Here is a 25,300-nt window from a genome sequence, read left to right as displayed (position 1 = left end):
CTTTTCTATAGGATCAAGATGTATTCTTAGAGACCAGTAGAGGTGGTGTGTGCCTTTAGACCCAGTATTTGGGAGGTTGAGACAGGTGGATCTTTGAGTTGAGGCCAGCCTGGTCTACAGAGTGAGTTCTAGAGCAAATTATTATAAAAGCCAGTCAAACGCTAACCTAGCTGACTGCCAGTTAAATATCTGGTGTTTTTAATCAATGTTCTGTTCTGTGGGTCTCTTATATTCTTAAATAGATGTAGTAATACTTCGGTAGCTAATTTTTAGCTTCAGTGGGGGATATTCCAAAGAAACAGTCTCAACTATACTCGTGCTTACAAAAAGTCCCTGAGTAGTAAGAACTAAAAAAAATATATTTATTTACTCAAGTATTTATTTATTTAGGCTTTTTTCATGTAGCCCTGGTTGTTTTGGAACTTGCTCTGTAGATCAGGTTAGCCTCCAACTCAGAGCTCTGCCTGCCTCTGCCTCCAAGTGCTGGAATTAAAGGCGCGCGCCACCACCGCCACTTGGTAGGAAGAGTATACTTGTAAGCCTTCCATTCAGCTGCAGCTAATTTGACTAGGAAGGGGTGTGTGTGTGTGTGTGTGTGTGTGTGTGTGTGTATGTTTAAGTATCCAAACCACTGCTCTTCAAAGCAGGGTTTAAGCATGGGAAGTCACTTTTGTGGGTTATCCTGGTAGGATCTATCTCCAGATAGTTAAACTCTGTCTGAAACTATCTGCTCCCCCACTCCCACCCCCTATAACTCGGTATGCCCTCCCTCCCCATGAATGTCCCCCGTCTCTGGGGTCCACTTCACAGCTATTTTCTTTCTCTTTTTAACCCCTCTGCCCCCGTTTCCCCCACGAAACAAAAGAAGGGCAAACCTGTGCTGCCAGGGCCACCTTGCCCTCGGATGCAGTTCCAGGACATTGAGCTAAGTGTTGATTTGAAATCCCCTAAGGTTACAGGTGTTGAGGAGTGAAGAGATTCAGTGACCAAGAAGCAAGCCCTTCTGGCTTTGGGGAGAGTTGACATTTCTTATCTTGGGGCAGGTGTGGAGGAGGACCTACTCGATTAGCTCAGAAGACAAGGCTGGAAACCCCCCTCCCTCCCCATCAGTCACTGGATAACCGTGACAAGCACTCAGCACTTCAAAAGACAGAGTGGATTTCTTTGCTCTGGTCCCTTCTCTCAGGCATGTGGCATAAGCATTTGATTACAAATCAATAAGTAAAATTACCCACGTGCAAATAAGCTCTTAGGTCCACATATCTCATATGTGTGTGTGTGTGTGTGTGTGTATAAATATGTGAGAGAGACAGTGTGTGCATGCACACACCAGGGCACCTACGTGGAGGTCAGAGGACAACTTTCTACAGTTTAGGTCCCAGGGATCTAATTCAGACCTTCAGGCTTGGTGGCAGGTACCTTCATCTGCTGAGGCACCCTGACAGCTCAATCATCAAAGTTTTAATGGATTTAATGCTGCTAATTGTATATGAATAAAATAACTTGATGTTTACAAGTTCATTAATATTTAAAGCATAGTTGTGATAAGAATGTAGATGTAGATATAACTGTGTTTGTGTATATGTGTCAAAAGAGTATGATATGCTAACCTAGGGCTAGGTAAGACTTCTAAATATATGCATATTACACTCAGACTGAGCTTCAGAGAAAATAAAATGAGATTCATTACCAAAACTATGTAAATTTACTGACTTTTTAACTAAACGGCAATGGGACACCAAGCCATTTGGTATTTAATTTAGTTTCTATTGGGCACATTTAAATTATTCTTTAAAGGAAAAAACAGTATTTACATCATCATAAATGTCATCTTTTATACTTATAAAGCAATCATGAAAAATGTTAGCTTCTGTCTTTAAACAAGTGATAGAGGTAGGCACTCAAAGGCCTGGCTCTAAACACCTGAGGCATAGGTCTGTGTGGACCACCTAAAAAAATGACTTCTGACAGAAAGAAGAAACAGGATTATGTCAGAATGTACAAAAGCTGTCTCCAGTATCCGTGGTAAGCCATCAGACCTAGAACTCTGGAGCAGGTTAATATTTAATCATCATGAGCTTGGACTCTCCAACTGATATCACCTGAAGAATTGCCACCATCAGACTGGACTGTGAGGAGCTGTCGCCATTACACTGGACTGTGTGGGCAAGTCTGTGGGGCATTTTCTTGATTAACAATTGATGTGGGAGGGTCCCAGTCCACGGTGGGAGAAGCCACCCCTGAGGTTGTAGGGGAACAAGCTACGGGCAGCAAGCACGAAGCAGCACCCCTCCATGGCCTCTGTATCAGTTCTGGCCTCCAGGTTCCTGCCTGCAGTTCCTGCCTTGGCTTCTGTCAATGAACAACTGTAGCTGTAACTCAGACACAAACCCTTTTCTCTGCTAAGCTGCTTTTGACCAGTGTTTTATCAGAGCAACAAAAAAACCTAACTGGAATAGGAACAGCATTCATAACTTCTAACCTTTAAAGAGGCTTCTTTCAAAACACCAGTCAAAAGCACACCAGTAAAACCTATCTCTGGGATCACCGTGTGTGAACCGAACTCCTTCCCTGGTTCTTTCCTGCATACGTTTATTGACTGTCCGAAGCGTGTCAGGTTTGAGGCCTGGTCGAAGCAGCTCAGAAGATGAGTAAAACATACCTATTACCTTCGAGGAACACCAGAGAGGAGGCAAAGCTGTTTTCTGGCATCAGTCCTGTACGAGAACCAGGGTAGCATGGGGGAGGGGGTGGGGCACGGGGGATGGAAGACAGATGCCGGCCAAGGTCTTTAGGAGAACCAGGCTTGAAAGATGAGCGTCACTTTATTAGGAACACCCGGGTAGCAGGAGGGAACATTGCCATAGAGTGCAGCCATCTTGCTCCCACCACCTCCCTGCATTACAGACAGCTTAAGATGGGCATCGGTGTGCACACCGCGTCCATGGTGAAACCTCTGGGGACACAGAAGCTGCTGAGCGGAAACAGGTGGTGCTGAACAGCTGCTGAGACCAGACAAATGGAGACTTCATGATTCTGCACACCTGGGTGCTTGCACCCACACCACCCCGATATGGTGAGATGTGTCTCTTAGGAAGATCCCTGTGGTGTGCACAAGCCATTGGGCTCCTCGAGGGGTGGGGGGAGGGTGTGGGGGAGAGACAGACACAATTACAAATTCAATGATATCAGGGAGAGATAGCCACTGATGCTCCTAGCACAGGCGCACATAACTAAGAAGCTGCGTAGAGGAAGCGTGCAGAGGGAAGGGGTGAAGGACACAGCCTCTGCATCAACTGTACCAACTGCCGACAATATAAGCAGGAGCAGAGAGGGGAGAACAATTCCAGTCCTAGCAGTCACCGGTTGGATGAACCGAGTGAGCGCTTGGGTCTTTAGAAAAGGAAACGGTGAGGGGTCTAAAAGTAAGCACATTTTGTGAGGGAAAAGAACTATCAACTCACTACCCCGGGCCCTGCTTTTTCTGTGAGGCAGCCATCACAGACCAATTTAATGACCAATAGGGTCAAATTATTTGTCCACTATTACACACGCCAGTTCTGGGAAGCTCGCTACTGGGCATGCTTAAGAGCAACCAAGAATAGGGACCAAGTCTGCTTTCACAGAAAAAAGACTTGTCCTGGTGTCGGTAAGAGGAAAAAGAAAATACAGGCAAGCCAACCATAAACCAAGGTGTGACAGACCAATGGGGAATGGGCGAGCAAGGCATGGGTACCTCACCTAAGGTGACCAGAGAAGGGCTGAGGTCACAACTGAGAAGACACCTCAGTTACACTCATCAGGGAAGAGTGGCATGTTCCTCATCGATGAGCTCTTTGTGTCACTGATAGGAATTCCCAGTACCAGGAGAAACCCAAAACAAGGAGCCTGGTCACAAGGGTATGTGGGGGAAGGTGACAGAGACTTCCGGTACCTGGGGATAGCACAAGCACAGCATAAATTGCCTGGGGGAGGGGATATCCTGGGAACCTGAGCAACACACATATATATACACTCACACATACATATACACTCTCATGCTCTCACATATACACACTTGTACACACATACACATTCATACACACACACACAAATACACTGACACTCACATATACACAACTTACACTGAAATACACACATTCACATGCACTCACATACACTCTCATACACACTCACTCTCACGCTTTCATATACACACTCTCAGATACACTCATATACACAATCACAACACACATTCACACACTCACATGCACACCTCACTCACATTCACACACATACTCATATACACACTCACACAATACACTCACATACACTTATATGCACACTCACACACATTCTCACTCTCAGTTACCTACTCTGACACTCTCACACATATACACTCTGACACACTCACATATACACATACTCAAATACACTCAGACACACATGCACATACACTCACACTCTCACACACATTCATACTCTCACACACACCCACGCTCCCTCACACACTGAAATCTGCGGCCTTGAGAAACTGCATCACGCATGATGCACAAACACAGCTAGGAGATAAGTCATGGCTCTCCAGAGGATGGAGTCTCAGCACTGAAACTGGGCCAACAACAAACTCATCCAATTCTGCCTAGAGAGATGAACTTCACAAATTCAGATTCATAGAATTCACTTTAAATGCATCCACTCCTAAAAAAAAAAATTAGTAAGCTGCAGTCCAGTGTCTGGCAGGCTCCCTCAGGGCTCAGTCACACTGCTACTGTGGCGGGAGACACACGGAAGACGGTTTCCTGCAAGCTGGTGGCTGGCGTTCGAGAGGAGCAGCATTTCCTCACCCATTCTTCTCTTGGCTCTGCTAGACAGGGCAAGGACAAATGACATTCCCTGCCAATGCCACCCCTGCCAAGCTTGCTTCCTGCCTACACAGAGGGACTGGACACTGGGACGGCCCCCTGGCCCTGAGGTAGGCCATCAAAGACAGAGGAGTCCAGCCAAGCCTGTAAAACCGCACGCTTCCCACTCTCTGGTCATGTTCAGTGCAGCTGCAGAAGCCGACTTCTACAAATGGTCTCAGAATGGTCCATGTCCTCTAAATTCTATGTGCTAAGGACGACAAAGACCACTTCACGACTCCCTGAAAAGACCTCACTTTATTGTCCTTGTCTCCTTCAGCAGAGTCAAAAAAAAAAAAGCAACAAGCATGTGGAAAAAATATATTCTCTCCAGTCTTTGCATCTGGCTTGGAAGATGTTCTCTTTCCATGTGTCTCCCGCCATGCTAGGAGCATGACTGAGCCTTGCAGGGACCTGTCAGTCACTTGACTGCAGGCGTTTTAGGAGTGGATGGTTTAAGGTAAATTTTAATATGCATCTGCTTGATGCGTCAAAAACAAACCAAAACAAAAAAACAACAAAAAGCAAACAAAAACAAAAACCCCTACATTTATTTAGAGTTAGCCAGTGCAGATGAGCAGTAAAGGATTTGAACAGTTCCTGAGCTTTGTGGCCCCCTTTCCAGAAGCACACAGCAAAGCTGTGTATTATACATATTTGTTTTATATTCTGGGTGTGAAGGAGGAGAGAGGAGTGTGCATGTGAGAGTCAAGTCCCCTATTATCACTCAGTTACTTCTCCATCTCTACAGACACGTATGTAGACAACAGTTCCAAGCCTTCAATGGGTGGTGCCGGGCACTCGCAGGTCCATACCTGAGCTTCTCACAGCTGGGCTAATTTCAAGCCACTCTGTGTCCCCCCTTTACTTACTGCAGCTTGTGGGTCAGCTTTTGCCACTAGCGTCACCATTCAGTCTGACTGCAGCACATCTGCCTGTGCCTTCACGGCCCCTTTTCTGCCTCCTTCCCAGCAACAGTCACCATGGAAATTTTACTTGCTCTCAGCAGCTGCTTGTCTGACTTCTTCAATAACCCACAACCTCTGTCAACACTGAGACCAGACCGGGTTTCGCTTACCATTGCTTCCCTAGGATCTGGCACTATTAATCACTGGCATGCAGCAAGTGATTAATATTTGCTTAAAAATACCACAAACTCTTATCGAGGGTGGAAGGGTTTAGCATTATCACTGATTAATTAGTGGATCAGCCAAAACGTATTCACTACAAGGGTAAGGAACAGAAAGGCTTGGCTGCTTTTTGATCAAAAGATGCAGAATAGTTTTGTTGTTCTTTGGGTTAGAAACTGACTTTGGAGACAATTTTGTTAAGTTTGACTTAGAAGTTAAGGGCATTCACTTGGATACCTATGACAATGACCAGTATAAAATACTTTTAAAATAGATTAAAATGGGTCATTGGAGGAAGGCCTCATGAAAAAGGCTAGGCCACATTGAAGTGGGAAAGTTACCACTTCCGTTGCCACAGACAATATTACACATTTTATATAAAAAAAAATCTTTCCCCTTACTCTCCATGTTACTACCTGTTTGCAGGTATACACCCAGCGAGTGAGAGATTGTATACACCCAGCGAGTGAGAGGCTGTATACACCCAGCGAGTGAGAGGCTGTATACACCCAGCGAGTGAGAGGCTGTATACACCCAGCGAGTGAGAGGCTGTATACACCCAGCGAGTGAGAGGCTGTATACACCCAGCGAGTGAGAGGCTGTATACACCCAGTGAGTGAGAGGCTGTATACACCCAGCGAGTGAGAGGCTGTATACACCCAGTGAGTGGCAGATTCAGAACTCCTACCAGGTCCACTTGATTTCATGAGCCATCATTTAATCTATACTGTGTTTTTAATCTACGAAATACAAGCTGCCACTGAGGAAATAAAACATTGCTATGCTTGAGGTAGTAATGCACACCTTTAATCCCAGCACTCAGAAGACAGAGGCAGATCTCTGTGAGTTCGAGACTACCTGGTCTACAGAAAGTTCCTGTCTTAATAAACACACAAACAATGTCAAACATTGTTTCTAGAACTCACACGCTCATCTCCTCACCGTGACAAGGCATAATTCAAATGTATGATGACTACTAACCGGGGCAAATGCTCAAATATTTAAGATAGGAATTGAAACCAATAATATGGCATCTTGAGACGAGTTCACAAGAAAGCAAGCATGGGAGGCTGGGAAGGCGATTGTGGAAAACACACTATGTTATTGTGTTTGGCTTCTGTTTGTTTTGAGACTGTGCATCGATCCCTGACAGGCTGGGAACTCAGATCCACCTAGTGCAGAGTGCTGGGATTAGAGGCGTGTGTTACCACACCCAGCAGACTTTGCAATGTTTATAGAACTTATGAGATTAAAAGTGCATATTAAACAATGTCAGACCAGGTACGGAGGCATGGTAGCACACACCTTTTTTTATCCCAGCTCTTGGGAGGCAGAGGCAGGCCTATCTATCTTTGTGAATTCAAGGCCAGCCTGGTTTACATAGTAAATTTCAAACCAACCAGGGTTACACAGTTTGATAATAGCTTTATTTTTTTTTTCTAAGATCCCTAAGAATCTCTTACTAAGAATCAGGAAGGGTGACAGTGGCTAACCCTTTGCTTCATAACCCTGGTGACCTGAATTAGACCCCGCCCTCTGACAGTCACCCTGCTTCTGTGTTCCCCACCCCAGCTCTCCTGCTGTAAGACAGGAGGTGAAGACAAGAGCACAGGCCTGGGCAGCAGCAGAAAGAGCATGAGACTGCCTCTAAGCAATATGAAAGAAGAAAACTCTGCCATTTGGAAGCTGTCGTCTGACCCTCACACCACACACACACACATACACACTACACTCACACACACTACATTCACACACACACACCACACACACACACACACACACACACACACACATACACACACACGCAGACGAGGTGTATGATGATTATTCCCTAAGCATGGATCCTCCCTGGGCTCTGCCTGGGACCGACTACGGTTGGAAGCAGTGATGACGGGCACTATGCTCTAGACAATGAGATGTCGTAAGTATCTGAAAGTTCCTAACGCCATTTCTCATGAGACTGCAAGCGGATGCCTATTCGCCTCCTTCTCTCTTTCTTTCTGCCACTTGGAGCTAGCTGTAGTGACTAAAGCTTCACCCTGGGCCATAAGGTTGGAGCCTCACATTATGTATGGTAGAGCTATACATTAGGTATGGCTCACATTATATATGTTAGAGCCAATAAATGAGACTAGTCTTCTCAGAAGATTATAGAACCATAGATAATACTTTTGGCTGGACCATCCATAACTTTGCTCGGGGTGGGGGGCAGGGATGAGACAAGGTCTTACTATATATATATATAGCCCAGGCTGTCTCAAATTTGCAGCAATCCTCTTGTGCTACTCTTCCAAATACAGGGATTACAAGCATCACCATTGTGCCTAGCTATCTGTTAACACTGTCTTAGTTAGGGTTTCTATTGCTGTGAAGAGACACTATGATCACGGGAACTCTTATAAAGGCAAACATTTGATACAGTTTCAGAGGTTTAGTCCATTATCTTCTTGGCAGGAAGCATGGCAGCATCCAGGCAGCCATGGAGCTGGGGAGGTAACAGAGTTCTACATCAGGTTAGACAGGCAGCAGGAAGTGAATGCAACACTAGACCTGGCTTGAGCATTTGAGACCTCAAGTCTATCCCCTAGTGACATACTTTCTCCAGCAAAGCCCCACTGTTGGGAGCCGCGCCCACATTCGCCGTTACAAGATGGCGCTGACAGCTGTGTTCTAAGTGGTAAACAAATAATCTGCGCATGTGCCAAGGGTATCTTATGACTACTTGTGCTCTGCCTTCCCCGTGACGTCAACTCGGCCGATGGGCTGCAGCCAATCAGGGAGTGACACGTCCGAGGCGAAGGAGAATTCTCCTTAAAAAGGGACGGGGTTTCGTTCTCTCTCTCTCTTGCTTTTTCGCTCTCTTGCTTTTTCGCTCTCTTGCTTCTTGCTCTCTTGCTTCTTGCACTCTGTTCCTGAAGATGTAAGAATAAAGCTTTGCCGCAGAAGATTCTGGTCTGTGGTGTTCTTCCTGGCCGGTCGTGAGAACGCGTCTAATAACAATTGGTGCCGAATTCCGGGACGAGAAAAAAACTCGGGACTGGCGCAAGGAGGATCCCTCATTCCGGAACCAGAACTGCGGATCACGTTTATAAAGGTTCCCGTAACACAGACTGTTGAGAAGGATTCAACTGCCGAATTCAGAACTCATCAGCTGGGGAACGACGGTGATAAAGGTTCCCGTAAAGCAGACTGTTGAGAAGGATTCAACTGCCGAATTCAGAACTCATCAGCTGGGGAACGACGGTGATAAAGGTTCCCGTAAAGCAGACTGTTAAGAAGGATTCAACTGTATGAATTCAGAACTTTTCAGCTGGGGAACGAGGTAAGTCTGATCTTGAACTTTCTAACGAAATTCAAGACAGTCTATCAGAAGTAAAGTGGAATATGTTTGGCCTTGAATTTTTTCTGGTGTTAGGAGCCCTTTTGTTCCTTTTCACATGTTATCAAGTGGTTAAGATAGGGCGGATTCTAGATGAAATTCAGGACAATCTATCAGAAGTAAAGCGGGGAGAGAGAGTAGGAACAAAGAGGAAATATGGTACACAAAATAAGTATACAGGCCTTTCCAAGGGTCTTGAACCCGAGGAAAAGTTTAGGTCAGGTAGGAATACCTGGGGAGAGATTAGAAGGAAGGAAAAGAAAAAAGAAAAGAAGAAAGATCAATTAGCGGAGGTCTCTAGGAGAAGGAGCCTGTGCTCTGAAGAAACAGACTGGGAGAAAAAAGCGGCTCATTATGAAAGAAAAGGATACCAGCCGCCAAGTAAAGTGCTAACTAGTCATTTAAGGAAAAAGCCAAAAGCGGCTGGCGAAGGCCAGTTTGCTAATTGGCCTCAGGGCAATCGGCTACCAGGTGCACTCCCGCCCTATGCGGAGTCCCCGCCCTGCGTAGTGCGTCAGCCCGTAGTGCGTCAGCAATGCGCAGAGAGGCAGTGCGCAGAGAGGCAGTGCGCAGACTCATTCATTCCCCGAGAGGAACAAAGGAAAATACAACAGGCATTTCCAGTCTTTGAAGGAGCCGAGGGTGGGCGTGTCCACGCTCCGGTAGAATACTTACAAATTAAAGAAATTGCTGAGTCGGTTCGTAAATACGGAACCAATGCTAATTTTACCTTGGTGCAGTTAGACAGGCTTGCCGGCATGGCACTAACTCCTGCCGACTGGCAAATGATTGCAAAAGCCGCTCTCCCTAATATGGGCAAATATTTGGAATGGAGATCTCTGTGGCGAGAGGCTGCACAGGCGCAGGACCGAGCAAACGCTGCTGCTTTAACTCCAGAGCAGAGAGATTGGACTTTTGACTTGTTAACGGGTCAGAGAGCTTATTCTGCTAAACCTGATAAGAGGTATCAATGGAAGGTCTTACCACAGGGAATGTCCAATAGTCCTACAATGTGCCAGCTTTATATGCAAGAAGCTCTTTTGCCAGTGAGGGAACAATTCCCCTCTTTAATTTTGCTCCTTTACATGGATGACATCCTCCTGTGCCATAAAGACCTTACCATGCTACAAAAGGCATATCCTCTTCTACTTAAAACTTTAAGTCAGTGGGGTTTACAGATAGCCACAGAAAAGGTCCAAATTTCTAATACAGGACAATTCTTGGGCTCTGTGGTGTCCCCAGATAAGATTGTGCCCCAAAAGGTAGAGATAAGAAGAGATCACCTCCATACCTTAAATGATTTTCAAAAGCTGTTGGGAGATATTAATTGGCTCAGACCTTTTTTAAAGATTCCTTCCGCTGAGTTAAGGCCTTTGTTTGGTATTTTAGAAGGAGATCCTCATATCTCCTCCCCTAGGACTCTTACTCTAGCTGCTAACCAGGCCTTACAAAAGGTGGAAAAGGCCTTACAGAATGCACAATTACAACGTATTGAGGATTCGCAGCCTTTCAGTTTGTGTGTCTTTAAGACAGCACAATTGCCAACTGCAGTTTTGTGGCAGAATGGACCATTGTTGTGGATCCATCCAAACGTATCCCCAGCTAAAATAATAGATTGGTATCCTGATGCAATTGCACAGCTTGCCCTTAAAGGTCTAAAAGCAGCAATCACCCACTTTGGGCAAAGTCCATATCTTTTAATTGTACCTTATACCGCTGCACAGGTTCAAACCTTGGCAGCCACATCTAATGATTGGGCAGTTTTAGTTACCTCCTTTTCAGGAAAAATAGATAACCATTATCCAAAACATCCAATCTTACAGTTTGCCCAAAATCAATCTGTTGTGTTTCCACAAATAACAGTAAGAAACCCACTTAAAAATGGGATTGTGGTATATACTGATGGATCAAAAACTGGCATAGGTGCCTATGTGGCTAATGGTAAAGTGGTATCCAAACAGTATAATGAAAATTCACCTCAAGTGGTAGAATGTTTAGTGGTCTTAGAAGTTTTAAAAACCTTTTTAAAACCCCTTAATATTGTGTCAGATTCCTATTATGTGGTTAATGCAGTAAATCTTTTAGAAGTGGCTGGAGTGATTAAGCCTTCCAGTAGAGTTGCCAATATTTTTCAGCAGATACAATTAGTTTTGTTATCTAGAAGATCTCCTGTTTATATTACTCATGTTAGAGCCCATTCAGGCCTACCTGGCCCCATGGCTCTGGGAAATGATTTGGCAGATAAGGCCACTAAAGTGGTGGCTGCTGCCCTATCATCCCCGGTAGAGGCTGCAAGAAATTTTCATAACAATTTTCATGTGACGGCTGAAACATTACGCAGTCGTTTCTCCTTGACAAGAAAAGAAGCCCGTGACATTGTTACTCAATGTCAAAGCTGCTGTGAGTTCTTGCCAGTTCCTCATGTGGGAATTAATCCACGCGGTATTCGACCTCTACAGGTCTGGCAAATGGATGTTACACATGTTTCTTCCTTTGGAAAACTTCAATATCTCCATGTGTCCATTGACACATGTTCTGGCATCATGTTTGCTTCTCCGTTAACCGGAGAAAAAGCCTCACATGTGATTCAACATTGTCTTGAGGCATGGAGTGCTTGGGGGAAACCCAGACTCCTTAAGACTGATAATGGACCAGCTTATACGTCTCAAAAATTCCAACAGTTCTGCCGTCAGATGGACGTGACCCACCTGACTGGACTTCCATACAACCCTCAAGGACAGGGTATTGTTGAGCGTGCGCATCGCACCCTCAAAACCTATCTTATAAAACAGAAGAGGGGAACTTTTGAGGAGACTGTACCCCGAGCACCAAGAGTGTCGGTGTCTTTGGCACTCTTTACACTCAATTTTTTAAATATTGATGCTCATGGCCATACTGCGGCTGAACGTCATTGTTCAGAGCCAGATAGGCCCAATGAGATGGTTAAATGGAAAAATGTCCTTGATAATAAATGGTATGGCCCGGATCCTATCTTGATAAGATCCAGGGGAGCTATCTGTGTTTTCCCACAGAATGAAAACAACCCATTTTGGATACCAGAAAGACTCACCCGAAAAATCCAGACTGACCAAGGGAATACTAATGTCCCTCGTCTTGGTGATGTCCAGGGCGTCAATAATAAAGAGAGAGCAGCGTTGGGGGATAATGTCGACATTTCCACTCCCAATGACGGTGATGTATAATGCTTAAGTATTCTCCTGCTTTTTTACCACTAACTAGGAACTGGGTTTGGCCTTAATTCAGACAGCCTTGGCTCTGTCTGGACAGGTCCAGATGACTGACACCATTAACACTTTGTCAGCCTCAGTGACTACAGTCATAGATGAACAGGCCTCAGCTAATGTCAAGATACAGAGAGGTCTCATGCTGGTTAATCAACTCATAGATCTTGTCCAGATACAACTAGATGCATTATGACAAATAACTCAGCAGGGATGTGAACAAAAGTTTCCGGGATTGTGTGTTACTTCCATTCAGTATGTTAAATTTACTAGGACAGCTAATTTGTCAAAAAGTCTTATTCAGTATATGTTACAGAATTGGATGGCTGAATTTGAACAGATCCTTCGGGAATTGAGACTTCAGGTCAACTCCACGCGCTTGGACCTGTCGCTGACCAAAGGATTACCCAATTGGATCTCCTCAGCATTTTCTTTCTTTAAAAAATGGGTGGGATTAATATTATTTGAAGATACACTTTGCTGTGGATTAGTGTTGCTTCTTTGATTGGTCTGTAAGCTTAAGGCCTAAACTAGGAGAGACAAGGTGGTTATTGCCCAGGCGCTTGCAGCTCTAGAACATGGAGCTCCCCCTGATATATGGTTATCTATGCTTAGGCAATAGGTCGCTGGCCACTCAGCTCTTACATCTCACGAGGCTAGACTCATTGCACGAGATGGAGTGAGTGTGCTTCAGCAGCCCGAGAGAGTTGCAAGGCTAAGCACTGCAATGGAAAGGCTCTGCGGCATATATGAGCCTATTCTAGGGAGACATGTCATCTTTCATGAAGGTTCAGTGTCCTAGTTCCCTTCCCCCAGGCAAAACGACACGGGAGCAGGTCAGGGTTGCTCTGGGTAAAAGCCTGTGAGCCTAAGAGCTAATCCTGTACATGGCTCCTTTACCTACACACTGGGGATTTGACCTCTATCTCCACTCTCATTAATATGGGTGGCCTATTTGCTCTTATTAAAAGGATAGGGGGAGATGTTGGGAGCCGCGCCCACATTCGCCGTTACAAGATGGCGCTGACAGCTGTGTTCTAAGTGGTAAACAAATAATCTGCGCATGTGCCAAGGGTATCTTATGACTACTTGTGCTCTGCCTTCCCCGTGACGTCAACTCGGCCGATGGGCTGCAGCCAATCAGGGAGTGACACGTCCGAGGCGAAGGAGAATTCTCCTTAAAAAGGGACGGGGTTTCGTTCTCTCTCTCTCTTGCTTTTTCGCTCTCTTGCTTTTTCGCTCTCTTGCTTCTTGCTCTCTTGCTTCTTGCACTCTGTTCCTGAAGATGTAAGAATAAAGCTTTGCCGCAGAAGATTCTGGTCTGTGGTGTTCTTCCTGGCCGGTCGTGAGAACGCGTCTAATAACACCCCACCCACTTTAACAAGGCCATACGCCCTGACTCCTGATGCGTCCACTCCTATGGTGTGTGTGTGTGTGTGTGTGTGAGTGTGTATGTGTGTGAGTGTGTGTGTGTGTTTTCTTTCAAACCACCACAAACTCTCTACTTTCATGTGAAAGGGAAACCACTGTCACTTTATTTAGGTCATTGCTTTGTGATCTTTGACGAGGAGCTAATCTTAACTGAGCAACTTATCCAAAGTGACAGCAAAGTTCAGGTACAAGTCTGTCAGCATGCAAGGTCCAAGCTCTTGGGCAAAGGTTGAAGAATTCTGACGGCTAATTTGTAAGAAGTCTTGTGTGTGGTGGGGGAATGTTTCAAGAGACCGCAAAAGGACTTGAAGAGAGAAAATAAGGAAGGTTCAGACGTGCTCTTAATTTTGCACACACAGAATAAAGAACAATGACGCCTAACACAAAGAATTCAGTCTCCACCAGAGACAAAAGCAAAAATCTCAGCACTGGAAACAAGGAAAACAGCAGTGCTCTGGGCAGCTCCCGCGCCTAAGGACAGGCATGGTGGAGAGACACTGTGCAAATGTGTCACACACACAGATAGGAAAGAGCACAGAGTGGTCAGGATTCAAAGAAGCAATAGATGCACTTCAAATACAGAGTCTGGAAAGGGACAAGGACAATCACATGACCCTTATCAAAGGCAGCGTGAAGGTCAGCAAGTAAAGAAAAAGGTCAAGGTTGAAGCCGGGTGCCCATTTTAGTCCCTTTACTCTTTCACAACAGCGACGAAGGAGGGCATTTAAATGGTGTTGCAACTGGGTAGAAGTCTAAGGAAAGTGAAGTCACAGGAGAGGGAGTTTACTGTATCTTGTTGCTCAATTTCTAAACGAATAGCAATGGCAGGAGTGTGGAGGGGGCCGTGGAGTGAGGCAGGTTGCACCGAGGATCAGTCCTAATGATCCAGAAGCAGAAAAACTGGTTATTGCGTCTGCTATAGGACTGTTTTGCAGAGAGAACTAAATCAATGACGGTGTGAGGGAGTGTAGATAACACAGCCGCGGGACAGGGAGACGGCTCAGCAGGGAAAACAGGAGTCAGAGCACCTGAACCCACACGGGTAGAAGAGACACCAAAAAGTTCCCTTCTGGCCTCTGTATGTGTGCTGTAGCGTTCCAGGGCCTGCACGCACACACCACACATGAACAGTAATAATACATTTTTTAAAAAAGAGAGAGAATACAGTTGCAACAGACAGAAAGTAGGCAACAGCAAGAAGGCAGCAAGTATAAAGATGAATGAGAGACACGGATCCGGGGTAGTGTACAACTATGTTAGGGAAACCTACAGCACTGGGCTTCTGTGGTTCCTCCAGGTGGTCACAGACCCACGCTGCCTGCTTGTATACCAGTGCTCTGGGATTCTCAGGAGCGTGTTTTACAACAAGCCAAGCAACCATCCACCAATGTTGAGAATCCCAGCGTGATCAGAACACATCCATCCATTCCTGATCACACCCCAAGGGCAACTGATGCTGGGAGAGAGAAGTGAAAAGAAAATGAAAACTTACCTTGAAAGACCCTCAACCAAAGATCAGCTAGCTATTGGATCTTACACTGGCAGTTAAAAATGAATGCCAACACGAACATAAAAATTTCAAAAGCAAAATTCACAAGGTGAAGATGTTTGAAAAGCGAATCCTAAGTTTTAAAACCTTTTCCCTTTTCAAATGCAGAAGAGAGACCAAAAAGACAAAGGACGGGTCATTGAGGGGAAATGCCCTACACGGTCATCTAAAAACACTTGTGTCCCTTCCAAACGTTACTGTTTAGAGCTACTTCTTAATTCAGGTGGATGTTTTCATCCTGAGGATTCTGGGAATCAGAATATCAGCGGGGACAGAGGTGGGGACAGGCCAACTGGACCTAAAGATAAATCCCAACGTGTCAAATACAGCCACTCACAATGTGAGCCCGTGCACTTTAGGTGTGTTGTGACAGCCTTCTGATCAGAAAGCACAGGAGTTTCAAGGAAGTCAACCGAATCCTAACGAGAAGATTACATTTCCCCCACCTGGGGAACTAGGCATAAGAAAGTCAGCATGACTCAAGGTGTGCTCATTGACAACTTGGCTTCTCCAAGCCCCATTTTTAGCTCAGAGCAGCACCAGGCATGTTAGGGCTTCAGGTTTTTAAATCGCTCAGGCCTCATTACCTGGGGGATTAACTATAGTTTTCTTATTCTTGTCAAGAACAGACCTGATCACGAGGAAGGCTCGGGGCAATAGAAAAGTGACATTGGCATCCGCAGCTCAGAACACAGTACTGTGCCTTCTTAGGAAGCGGGATTTGTTCATTTTGAGTGTACTGACACTGTAGTACACTCTCCCATATATACTTCAGTCATACATTTAGGCAAAAAACACAGATGTCCTGGAAAGCAGTTATTGTTACTATTATCATTGTCATATGCAACAGTAGTAGTACTTTGGAGGGCACTGAAGCCCCAACCTTGCCTTTGCTAAGCCTGTTGGGGCTACACTCTCAGTCTCTAATTTCTTAACGGACACTGAACAAATTATCTAAATTGGTTTCACATTTACGATATTTTAAACGTTCTCTCTTATTTTTATATAGCAGTTGTTTTTGTTTTGTTTTGTTTTGTTTTTTCCTGTTAAGTTCTCAGACAAGACCAGAATGTATTCAAGAAGTCCATACGCTGGTATTGACTTTTAAATTTAGGTTTGTCCTCTGGGGTGGGGGTGCAAAGGGATCCTAGTGGTAGTTTTTCTAACCACACATCAAAGTCTTCCACAAACACATGACTATAAGCAACCTACGGACTTTGGGAAGTCAGTTGAGGACACGGATTACCGAGCCTCTTCCTTCTGACCTGTCAGCACCTGCAACCTAGGAGGAGGAACCACCGAGTCTTTAAATGGAAATCAGTTGACCCCTTCCAGCTCAAACGCTAAAATCACAGCTGTAGGCCAGTAAATACCCCAGAGCATAAAATGTCGACAGGAGGCTCCAGGGCAGGGGGCAAACGGCGGGGACCTGGTGTGGACCCCCTCGAGCGAGCGCCTTCACTTAAGGGGAGACCAGGGTGGAGAGGGAGGGCCTTTCCCTTCGGGGGCGGGGAGGGGGGTGGTGGATACACAGGTGCGTGTTCAGCCGTAGGGACAACGAAGGCACCGCCTGGGCGCGGCCGCCCCCTCCTCTCGCCCCATCTGACCCCAACATCCAGGAGAGGTGCCCGCAAGGGACCGCGCCCTCCTTCCCCCGGGGGCGTGGGAGCCGGGCGACCGCGGCTTAGCAGGTGACTGTGCCACCTGCCCGCAGCGGGAGACCCAGGTGAGGCGCCGCCAGGTAACAGCACCTGCCCTGCCGCCCCCACCTGCTGCTGCGCTCCCCCTTCCCCCGCCGTCCCCGCCTACCTTCGTGTCGGAGCCCCCAGGCCCGCGCTGCCCGGCCGGCCGGGGCGAGCCGAGCGGCCGGCGCCCGCACTCCGGCGGCTGCGGCTCAGCGGGAAGCCCCGGCGCTGCCCGGCTCGCCGCCCCGGAGCCGCTCCATTGTGACGCGGCGCGCGCGGCCGGCCAATGGGCGCGCGGCGGCGCGAACCGCTGACTAAGTTCGCGCGCGGAGGAGGAGCGGAGCGCGCGGGCTGCGCAGGCTGCGCAGGCGGGAGCCGGGGACGCGCAGCGCCGCCTCCGAGCCGCCCTTACCCGGATCGCTCCGCCACCCGGCCCGAGAGTCCACCCGGCCTTGGGACGAACCGCGGGGGCCGGTGACTCACCCTCCTGCTGCACACAAAGCGCAGCTGCCACCTCCCGGAGCCAACGCCATGCGGCCGCCCGGATGCACTCGCCCAGCCTGGCATCCGCGGTGCATGGCAGCCACACGCCTCGCCAGGAGCTGGGGCTGCATTCCAGAAACCCAGGAGCCGGGCCTTATGGCCGTTCCCCAGGCGCTCCACCCCAGCAGAAGACCCCTGCCTTCTCACGTGTGCACCCCTGAGAAACTTGTTATTGACACAACTTACTCTACCAGGAAGGGTGGGGTGTGCCGCGCAGAGCCTGCCTTAGTGAAGTCCCTTTAACGCTCTTTAAGTCGAGTGACTGGAAAGGTTGTAGGGCCCCTGGGAAGGAGGAGAAACTAAGCAGCTTCTGGGCCTCCAATACCATCTTTTTCTTTCCAGTGTCTTTATCTTCAGCGTGAGGTGACAAGATAGAGGGAGTACACATAATAGTATTTCATTGAGGATGGTCACCTGTCCCCCATCCACATTCTTCTCCTGTTAATGGCCCTGTATTTGAAGAGTAACAGTGTGCCTTGCAAGTTAAGCAAAAATTTAATCCAAATTCAGAACTCTGGGCTATTTAATAGTTCTATCCTCCTCCTCGAATCTTTAACTCCCCCACACCCTCCCTGTTCTGTTTTAAGCTCAGTCTTTGTCCAGGTTATTTCTAGCACAAGGATTCAATTCAGCAAGATTTGTATCTCTTAGTTGCTATGGTGTTCCCATCCCTAGGTAACAAAACACTCCCAGAGGAGTAAAAGAAGACAGCATTTGAGTCACCTGATCAGTTGGGCACCCAATACCTCCACACACTACGAAGGTGTGGAAGACTGCGCTGTATCCAGTAGCGACCAGTCATATCAGAACTCCAGCCCGAACTGCCCTGGAAGTCACTGCTATACCCGGTCCTTGTCCAATTCACTCTGAGTGGCAGTTGCATTGAGTCTGAAGCAAACATTGAAAACACTGTGAGGACTAACGGCTCCACAGCTAAGAGCACAGACTGTTCTTGCAGAAGACCAGAATTCTGTTCACAGCTGCCGACAACTCCAGCTCCAAACGTTCTGACACCCTCTTCTGGCCTCCAAAGGCATCCACACATATATGCACCTACATATATGTGCTCCCACACACATGTGCACCTACATATATGTGCTCCCCCGCACACGTGCACCCACATACGTGGCACACACACTGCACACACACACATCTTTTTTTTTTAATTCTTTCATTTGAACATACAACATATTGTCATTAAATTGTGTGTATGACCTTGTGTACACATTTGTAATTCTAGATGTAAGTATGGCCCTCAAACTGCTTACCACCTGGACAAAGAGGTGTTTGTTTTTTTATTTTCTTGTTAAGATTTGTATTTTTATGTGAGCATACTGTAGCTGTCTTCAGACACACCAGAAGAGGGCATCCAATCCTGTTAGAGATGATTTTGAGCCACCACGTGGTTGTTGGGAATTGAACTCAGGACCTCTGGAAAAGCAGTGTTCTTAACCACTGAACCATCTCTCCAGCCCCCAGACAAAGAGTTTTTTAAGTATCAGTTTGAGGGGGAAAAGTAAGTGCTGTAATAGAATCAGAGTATTCTAACATTATAAGCTGGACGTTTCTGATTTTTTTCTTGGCTTAATGTTTGAGAAGGGACATTTCCTCCTCCAAGACCCTAATAATGTTTTCTGTCACAACAACATGGCTGCTTGTGTGACTTTGGGGAAGTTACTTAACCCTTTGTGTCCTCGTCTCTACAGCCAGAGATTATAAGCTTGGTGGTCAGTTTAAATTCAATGGGGATGCATATTAAAATCGGCTTCCTTGTTTGTAGCTCAACCTATCAATAGGAAGCAACGGAGATCAAGTTCATTCAAAATGTGTTACGTCTGGCAAACCCCACAGATGTAGCTGTTAAATGTGATTGCTGTTAATACATTCCTAATTTTCATCAGCAAATGATGGCAGTTCTTATTACGACAGTTGTAGGAGCCAGATAGAGGACTTTGTACTGCTCTGGAAACTCCTGGGCTGTCATTCAGGTTTTTCCGTTTTTGCTTTAGGCTCCAGGTGCATCATGGCCTCAGCTGCTCTCAAATCTGAAACCTGGCACATCAGCATCATCTTGGCCCTTAAAGAACATATTTGGTGTCTTCCTCTTGCTTATCTGCTCTGGACGTCATCTTAAAATGGTGGTTCATCTTCTCGGCTCTTCAGACAAGCTGTAGATTAGAGAAGCCAAAATAAAATGATCTAATTTTCTGCAATGCCTCACTCTTTCTGGCGGTAGGGTCTTTCCATTCATGTGACAAAGGGACTAAGACCAGAGGTGTGTGTGGTCAGTTCCTCTGTATAATTGATGGTCACTAAAGTCACAGATGTTAGAAAGTAAGGGATTGCTTCAAGTTTGTCATCTTATAGGTAGGTGAACTCAGTGACCCCAGGAAGGAATTTCCTAACTTGTGGGATTGGCAGGTCTCTCTTGTGTTAGTTTCCTGGAATAAAACAGAAAGGTCTTTGAGCAATATGTAAGCTCCACACCATGTGGCTGCCTTGATGAGGTGAGTTTTCTCTGCTCTTGGAAGAACTTTGGGTGGTTTATAAGAGACAGAATAGTATCCAGCATTAATAGTTCTTTCTCCAGAGGTCGGAGGGATGGCTTAGTGGTTAGTGAGATGACTTGGTGGTTAAGAGCACATGACTCACAACATCGTAGCACCAGCTTCAGGAAATCTGATGCCTCTGCCCTCCTCAAACACTTGCACTCATGTGCACCCCAACACACACACACACACACACACACACACACACACACAAGTTAAAAGTCAATCTTAAAATAGTTCTTTTTCATTTTAGTAATTTTTCAATTTCTGTGATAACGAGAAATCCTTTTTTAAAATGAAATATAGATCTGATAGAGGTGAAGACAGAATACCAAAGCAGCTATAGTAATGAATTATCTTAAAAATATAGACCCTCTTCTTGTAGAGACGGTATGTTCAGAGGGCACATCATCTCTCTCTCCTACTCCTCCTCTTCCAGTCTCTCGATATACAGCCCTGTATATACACGGTATACTCGCTATAGAGCCTGTATATACACGGTATACTCGCTATACAGCCCTGTATATACACTGTATAATCACTATACAGCCCTGTATATACACTGTATACTCACTATACAGTCCTGTATATACACTGTATACTCACTATACAGCCCTGTATATACACTGTATACTCACTATACAGTCCTGTATATACACTGTATACTCACTGTACAGCCCTGTATATACACTGTATACTCACTGTACAGCCCTGTATATACACTGTATACTCACTGTACAGCCCTGTATATACTATGTACACTAGGATGACCTTGATCCACCTTTGCTTGCAGAGTGCTGGGACCAAAAGCATACATAAGCCATGTGCAGCTAGCATAGTGCCTGCTAAAATGGATGTGAGCTGCAGTGCACACACATTTGGCTGGAAGTGTGCAAGGTTTTCTGTGAGCATCCATGTGAGTGAAGCCACCTGTCTATCACAACACCGCCTGTCATGGCCACACTTGGCACTGTGGGACTCAGGGTATCATTTGCTGTTCTCACCCCTGTAACCAATACCAGACAAGAAATCATGTGGGAAAGGAACTGTTTATTTTGTCTCCTGGCAGCTTGGAGGCAGAGGCAACTTACCAGGCTGTGGTGGCAGCAGTGTGCAGTCACTTATACCCAGGAGGAGGAAGGGAGAGGGAAACGCACAGTTATCCACTGGCCCTCCCCGCCCCAGCCATTTTATTCTGGGACCCCAGCACGTGGGCTGGTATAGCCCACTTTGAGGACTGGTCTCCTTCCCCCAAAGCTGTGTCTCATCCAAATGCCCTCAGTGCTCCTAAAACTAATCAAGTTGACCATGGAAAGAATGTAATAGCAAGGAGCGTACTGAACACAACCCTGAATATGGTCCATCCAGCTTAGGGGTTCTAATGTAAAACAGTGCTCTGAGGCTGCACTCTGCTTTCATGGCTTGGCTCAGGGCCTTGAGTCTGCTTTCAGGTCACAGCTGCTGTTCTGGAGGGGGACTCTATCTAGTACCACCCTATGCTGCTAAACTCTCAGCCTGCAGCAGCTCCAAGGTGGGTGGGGAAATGGGGTCAGGCCCGAAGACACAGACTTATAATTGTCTCTACAAGGCAGCATCGTCAGTCTCACAGTTGGTAGCTCTGTCGTCGTGTCCTGTCAGCCATCTGCTGCATCTGCCAGGTTAACTGCATCAGGTTGAGCATGCTGCCACTGCTGAAGAGTTGCTCTAACCTCCACAGGCTCTTGGTGACTGTGGCTTAGAGATAAGCTTTCCAGGAGCCTGGAACACATTCTGAGAATGGCTTTGAGAGTGGGCTCAGCAGGGAGGGCTCCCAGCCAGGCAGAAGATCAGGTATCTATACATGTGCTTGGAATAAGTTAGCTTGACCTAGAAAGCCAGACTGCCATTGTGCAAAGCCTGCTGTGAGCTTCTGTATGAGTCCATCGCCTAGTGTAGTCTCAGCCTCAAATAGTCATGGCCACAGAGTGTTCTTACCACCTGCTGTGTTATGCAACTCGATCTGCCTTAACCAAACACCATCTTCATCAGAACAGTGCTGTGAAGGTGGCGCTCCTCAGAGTCCTCCCCATGGGATCCTCTATGGTCCTCCCTGGGAGAAAACACAGTTCCTGCAGGAAGACTCGAGACATCCTCATTTGATCTGTCTTCTGGGAATTTGTCCAAATATTTCTTTGAAAGTTTCCCATGCATCCCATTTAAAGAAAAGATGCTGTCATCTGGGTCACATTGAGTCCATCCAAGCATCCTGGCTGTTGTTGACTCATGTCCATAAAAGGGAGGTGATTCTTAAGGAAATACGGGTGAGTGGAACCAGGTGGGAGCCCAGGGGTAAAGAAGTGGCTCCTGTCTCCTTCCCCGGATGTCATGGAGTGGGCTGCAAACCACTCTGAGGGATCCTCAGTAGGTGGGAGACAATGGTTCCTGCTGGGAGCCCTGTGAGGATTCACCCTTTCTCCCTCAGCATTGTTGAAATCTAGGCAAAGGGTTTCCTGCTGCTGGGAAAGTGGCCTCACACTGAACCCTTTTTCAGCTGGACTTTGTAGACCCCATTTTCCCCACTCAGTAGCTGTGTTTTCTTTTTATGGCCCAAGAAGAAAGCATTTGCTAATTTTTTGTTTTTAGTGTATGTGTGTGTGTGTGTGTGTGTTTATTTTGTTTGGTTTGGTTTTTGGTTGTTTTAGACAGAGTTTCTCTGTGTAGCCCCAGCTGTCCTGGAACTCACTTTGCAGACCAGGCTGACCTCAAATTTGGAGACCCACCTTCCTTTGTTCCCTGAATGCTGAGATTAAAAACTTGTTTGTGTCTCTACCATCTAGCCTATCTACTAATTTTACTACATGCCAAATACTTACCTTCATTCTTAATTCTGGTGAGTCTTTAAAAGCAGGAACAATATATTTGTTTATTAAGGGGTTGGGGAAAAGTTTCAGAAAAGTTGTAGAGGAGCCCTAGTCAGGACATTTTGGAACTGGAGGAGAAAGAGGTGTGTGTTTCCAGAAAACATCATTATCCTTCCCGGGTGGATTGATGGGTTGCCAGACTCAGGACAAGCAACTGCTGACATTTTAAGTGGGCTTTTCTCTTTCCATTGTGTCTTATCTGTCCTGGGCACACTCCATATTTTAGACTTGTATCATTATATCAGACATTGTATCAGACAGTATATAAGTGTGCCACACACTGTATCATTGTATCAGACACTGTATCATTGTATCAGACATTGTATCGTTTGACTCACTAATTTACCAACAACAGCTATTTTGAGCCTAGTGCCTTTGAAACCACAGATTGTCTTGAGTGTGGGAATGGCCTTTGCCCATCAGAAGCTCAGTTTCTTAGCATTGTTCCAGATGGCATTATGTAGACCTGATAAACCAATTATCTTAGGGTTTTATTGCTGTGAAGAGACACTAATGCCCAATGATAAGGGAAAACCTTTAAATGAGGCCGACTTACATTTTTAGAGGTTCAATCCATTATTATGGCAGGCAAGCAAGGCAGCATCCAGGCAGACATGATGCTGGAGAAGGAGCTGAGAGTTCTACATGTTGATCCACAAGCAGCTAGGACAGGACTCTTTGCTGCAGGGGGTGGAGCTTGAGTACTAACCAACTCCCACAGTGACACACTTCCTCCAACTAGGCCACACCTATCCCAACGAGGCCACACCTTCTAATAGTCACACTTCCCGTTGGCCAAGCATATTCAAACCACCAGAACTGATAAGCGTTTCGACTAACTAAACTTCTAAACACTTTCACAGCACTGTTTTCTTGGGCCTTAGCTTCTGAATCCTGAATATTTAATTGCCTGCTTATTTTTCTATTAATTTATTTCCATATGCTTTTTATGTCTACTCATCATGCCCTCTGAGTTTTTATGTCTGCAGAGAATGAAAGTAGGGCCTTGGGTTAAAGTTGCCAGGAATTATAGTGCACACCCATAATTCCAGCACTCCAGGAGCAGAGGCAGGCAGATCTCTGTGAGTTTGGGGCCAGCCTGGTCTATATAGTGAGACCATGTAACAAACAAAACAACTAAAAAAAGAGCTTGACGTTTTCAGAACTTAAAAGTGTGTGAGAATAGACGTAAGATATAAAGTCCTCTCACCGTTACTTACAAGTGTTAAACCATTCAACAAAAACATGTCTCAGGAGCACTCAGTGTGACCTTGGTGCGTTTTTGACAAAGGTGGAACAATACAGATGTCCTTTACCTCATTATAAACTTGAGGGGTAGTTGGACCTACATCATTAGGGGAGAGAATGGTTGGAAAGAGGAAAATGGCCCGGTTTGGTGGCCATGTCAATTTCTGGCACTCGGGACATAGAAGCAGGAGGCTTCATTGAAGCTGGAGGCTAGTCTGATCTGTGTAAAAGGGATTTTAAGGAGAGGAAGGGTGACAGCAAGTGAGGTGGGAGACGTGCAAGAGCTCCTCAGGGCTTGTAGCTGCTTGCAGCTAGGGCAGATGGACAACTTCTTGGAAGCCGATGACCACTGAGTGATTCAGTTGTGGAAGCTGGGAGTGTGCCCCAGGAAAGGCAGCTGCAGACCATGTTCTACCGCTCCCAGACGGCTGCTGGGGCTGCTCTGAAGAAGATGGCCTCTCACATCAGCCAATAAATAAATAGATGAAATAAATAAAATTAAACTCACAGGTACCACAATGAGAACAGCCAGAGAAACTGACATTAAAGAAGGTGACAAGGACAGTGTGGGAGAAACTGAAGTGACACCTACAAATAAATGATGGGGCCATGGATGGGACCTACCCTGGCCTGGACCCTCTGACTCAGACTTCTATTTACAAGAAAGTATAATAGAACTTTTGGAACTTTTTCCGTAGAATCAATGAATGGGATAGGGAATGGTTTGGGTTGTGAGTTCTGAGACACAGGGGCTGTCTTGG

General features: G+C 46.2%; 1 protein-coding gene and 2 long non-coding RNA genes across 6 annotated transcripts in view; 1 reads left to right on the top strand and 2 right to left on the bottom strand.

Moving 5' to 3' along the window:
• Lrrc8b (leucine rich repeat containing 8 family, member B) overlaps positions 1-18,130 on the bottom strand; it is a 74,874-nt gene extending 56,744 nt beyond the window's left edge. Inside the window, exon 1 of one of the 4 annotated variants that reach the window (XM_030254652.1) lies at positions 18,029-18,130. The gene's annotated coding sequence lies outside the window, so the exon portion shown is untranslated. Of the gene's footprint in view, positions 1-17,423; positions 17,562-17,782; positions 17,893-18,028 lie in introns of those variants that run through there. The other 3 variants (XM_030254653.1, NM_001033550.3, XM_030254651.1) reach the window with 3 other exon arrangements.
• Positions 18,131-18,159: 29 nt separating this feature from the next.
• On the top strand, positions 18,160-20,050 carry 4930542N06Rik. Its single transcript, XR_389449.3, has 2 exons — positions 18,160-19,084; positions 19,852-20,050. It is a non-coding gene; the product is annotated as an RIKEN cDNA 4930542N06 gene (long non-coding RNA).
• On the bottom strand, positions 19,414-23,988 carry Gm32051. Its single transcript, XR_389452.2, has 2 exons — positions 23,848-23,988; positions 19,414-20,283 (listed from the first exon to the last, which is right to left on the bottom strand). It is a non-coding gene; the product is annotated as a predicted gene, 32051 (long non-coding RNA).
• Between the last annotated feature and the right edge of the window lie 1,312 nt (positions 23,989-25,300).

The sequence above is a fragment of the Mus musculus genome, chromosome 5 (assembly GCF_000001635.26).
Source record: "Mus musculus strain C57BL/6J chromosome 5, GRCm38.p6 C57BL/6J".
Classification (NCBI taxonomy): domain Eukaryota; kingdom Metazoa; phylum Chordata; class Mammalia; order Rodentia; family Muridae; genus Mus; species Mus musculus.
This window is presented reverse-complemented; position numbering and strand designations above follow the sequence as displayed.